We start from the raw sequence: 4,104 nt of genomic DNA on the forward strand, positions 1-4,104 counted from the left end.
ATTTCTGATGCTCACCAAGAGGTTTCACTGAAAATCCAGTGACAGTGATTTAGAAGTTTCCCTTAATTGCCCTGCCAATACACACACAATTGTCTGGTAAAGCACCCAAGATGGTGCCCATCATAAAGTGGATTAGCAGATTAATGTTTTGTCTACAAGAGGGGAAGAAAACAGTCTCCTCTTTACTAATATGGGTCACACTCAGAATTATTTATTCAGATCCTTTGTGACTTTCCATGTTTTTGGTGTAATGGAGATGGTTGGCAACAAGCGTTATGGCCCTGATTAAAGAGAACTGTTTGACCATGATGGTCAGTTACTGAAGCTTGCTATCCAATTAATAGTTTCAGGAAGTAGATCAAAAGCTACCTGTTCAACTTTGCCAATACCACTCTATTACCAGCTTCCTGGAGTTGCATGACAGTAGCTTTGGATGTCTAACGTCCAATTTTCTTCATTACAGGGACCCCTTAACCTCCATTCAACCCACCACTCCTCCTGTTCCACCCATTCTTCCCACAAAACACTGCCACTAAAAATAGGAGCTCACTGCACAGGAAGTTCTGCGCATGAACCCACATCCAATTGACCCACCAAAACGACTCCTTAAAAAAGACAAAGCCTTTTATGTACTTGTACTTACAAAAACATTACTGCTGCACCTATAACTGTAAATTTATAAAGAACTAGGATTTAACAGGGAAAGGGATCTCGGGGTACACATTCACAAATTACTAAAAGTATCAATGCAGGTTAATAAGACCATAAAAAAAGCAAACCAACCATTGGGGCTCATTTCCAGATGGATAGAAGTAAAAAGCAGAGAAGTTATGTTAAACTTGCATTGTACCTTGGTTAGACCACACTTGGATTATTGATCACAGTTCCAGTTTCGATATTGTAAAAAGGACATAGAGGCATTGGAAAACGTACAAGAAAAATTCACAAGAACGATACCAGAACTGAGAGGATATAACTATCAGGAAAAGCAGAACATGCTGGGACTCTTTTCTCTAGAAAAGAGACTGAGAGGTGACCCGATCGAGGTCTTTAAGATAATGGGGTGGACATAGTTACAAACTTTTCCACTTGTGGGAGAGTCCAAACTAGAGATCATAAATTTAAAAGATTCACTAATAAATCCAATAGGGAATTCAGAAGAAATTTCTTTACCCAAAGAGTGGTAAGAATGTGGAACTCGCTACCACAGGGAGTAGTTGAGGCAAATAGCACAGATGCATTTAAGGGGAAGCTAGATAAGCACGAGGGAGAAGAGTGTAAGGATCTGCTGATAGGGTTAGATAAAGAGTGATGGTAGGAGGCTTATGTGGAGCATTAAACGTGACCAACACCAGTTTGGCTGAATGGCCTGTTTCTGTGCTGTAGACTCCATGTAATGTAGGAAACATTGAGTTACAACAGTGACTACACTTCAAAAGTACTTCATTGGCTGTAAAACACTTTGGGACATACCGAGATCATGAAAGGCACTATATAAATGCAATCTTTCTTTCTTCATGTAACACTCAAGTCACAGGATTTCATGACTATATACAGGAAACTTTGTGCTATCCAGCACCGAGCTGTTGCCGTCCCATCAAAACTGCCGGACAAACCAGCGCTAATGTTGAAACATACGGAGATTTTGAGCTCCGTATCTGGCAACAAACCCTGTTGCTTAGCAACAGCTTATAAACAGTTGGCCGTACCTTGCAAGCGTCTCCGTAGCGGCTCTGTAGCTTAGCAACAGCTTCAGCGAGACCTTGCAGAGCTTGACTGTTGAGAAAAAACTAACGAAACGGTTCCTGATTTTTGCCGGTGGCTCGAACTTGCCGGACATTTAGCCTCCGGATAACACAAAGTTTCCTGTAATGTAGAATGTATTGAAACAAGAAGTGTCGAACTCACTGGCCCTCTCATTCGATAAGGTGCCACATAGAAGTTTCCTACACAAGATAAGGGCTCATGGGGTTGGGGGTAATATATTAGCATGGATAGAGGATTGGTTAATGGACAGAAAAGAGAGAGTAGGGATAAACGGGTCTTTGGATTTCTCTACCCCAAAGGGCTGTGAATGCTGAGTCATTGAGTATATTCAAGGCTGAGATAGATAGATTTTTGGACTCGAGGGGAATCAAGGGATATGGGGATCGGGCGGGAAACTGGAGTTGAGATCGAAGATCAGCCATGATCTTACTGAATGGCAGAGCAGGCGCCTGCTCCAAATTCTGATGTTCTTATGGCCCCCATGCAAAATGTCAGCAGTTCTGTAACAGAATGGAAGCCCATCAGGAAAGTAATACACCCAGTTTTCGTGCTGTATTACACCCAACTGACAATATGAACATGACAACAGCACTTCCAACCACTGGAGCATCTCTACTCATTAGTTTAAAACTAAATATTGCTGTGCCTGCTGAAACAGTTGCACACATTATGCCAGCAATCAGCTTCAGACCCAAGAGAAACCTTCTGCCTTTACAAAACCCATTACTTCAGCAAATGTGCCAGAAACATGCAAGTGGGTGTGGAGAGGAAAACCAGAATGCTTCTGCTTGGAAGGAAGAAACTGCATGCGTACATAGCACCTTTCATATGTGCAGAATGTCCCAAAGCACTTTACAATTGCAGGTTTACTTCTAAAGTTCAGTCATTGTTATATAGGCAAAAAGAGTAAATTCTCGAAAGCACACACAGTAAATACACCACCTGGAATTGCATAGAGCAGAAAACGCCTAATCAGCTGATCTCTGAGGAAGAGAAGAAAAATGACAATTGGCCTCAGCACTTCCCAAGATTTCCACCCCTGATCACCAGTGCTTTCTGGATGTCGAGTGAGGATAGTATCCAGCTGCAGTATCCTGCATAACGCACTGTCAACTCACTTTAGATAGGACTTGTTCACTCAGAGGGCAGTGAATATGTAGAATTGCCTATCCAGGGAGGCAGTGAAAGTGGAGAATGTTATAAATTTTTGAAGGGTGAAATATATACATTTTTGGCCGACAGATGTATTCGTGGTTAAGTGGAGTAAGACATCCGTTGCTTTTGAAACCAGCCCAATGGACCACAGGGGTTGTTTTCGACCCTTCATATTCATATGTCAGCTGTGGCTCAGCTGGTAGCATACTCGATTCCGAGTCAGAAGGTTGTGGGTTTAAGTCCCACTCCATAAAGCTAGGCTGACACTCCAGTGCAGTGCTGAGGGAGTGCTGCACTATCGGAGGTGCCGTCTTTCGGATGAGACGTTAAACCGAGGCCCTGTCTGCTCGCTCAGGTGGATGTAAAAGATCCCATGGCACTATTTCGAAGAAGAGCAGGGGAGTTATCCCCGGTGTCCTGGCCAATATTTATCCCTCAACGAACATAACAAAAACAGATTATCTGGTCATTACCACATTACTGCTGTGCGCAAATTAGCTGCTGCGTTTCCCACTTTACAACAGTGACTCGACTTCAAATAGAACTTCATTGGCTGTAGAGCGCATCGAGAGGTCTGGTGGTTGTGAAAGGTGCTATATAAATGCAAGTCTTTCTTCTTTTATGCTCTCGAGGATATTGGGGCATTATGAAAGGGGTTAAGTGTGTCAGGAGTAACCTTGATTTCCCCAGTGTTCTTCTGGAAATTGGCCACAGACTTTTTTCCACCTCACTAAGAATTAGCACCGATAGCAACTGGAATGTGAGGGGCACGAGGCTGCACTAACACAGGGGTGTGTATTGTTGGGCCTGATGGTCTTTTTCACCTTTTTGTACATTTGCAGGTCGAGGTTGACACGTGAAGAATTGTCACTTGAGTGAGATACTGGTTATCTTCCTGTGCCTGTGAAGCCTTACCCCAACAATAAGTTAACATGATATGGGGAGAAAACTGCCAAAATGCTTTTTTTTTAATGAAAAACCAAGTAAACATGGGGAGCAGTACACATTGTGATTTGTAGAGAGAATCCACCTGAAATATTACACCAGAATTATTGGATCTGAACACTGAAGTGGGAAAGCCACCATATCTATTATGATCCAACAGGTATCAACACATCAGATTCCATAGTACTCAAATAGCAATTGTCCTCTTTGGAACAAATTCTGATCCATTGTGCAGAC

General features: G+C 42.6%; 1 protein-coding gene across 1 annotated transcript in view; it reads right to left on the reverse strand.

Moving 5' to 3' along the window:
• Positions 1 to 4,104, reverse strand: part of LOC147114713 (KAT8 regulatory NSL complex subunit 1-like) — a 235,055-nt gene that overhangs the window by 219,024 nt on the left and 11,927 nt on the right. The gene's annotated exons all lie outside the window — the stretch shown is intronic.

Source organism: Somniosus microcephalus, chromosome 7 (assembly GCF_052327205.1).
Source record: "Somniosus microcephalus isolate GS21.2 chromosome 7, FLI_Smic_1.0, whole genome shotgun sequence".
In the NCBI taxonomy this organism is placed as follows: domain Eukaryota; kingdom Metazoa; phylum Chordata; class Chondrichthyes; order Squaliformes; family Somniosidae; genus Somniosus; species Somniosus microcephalus.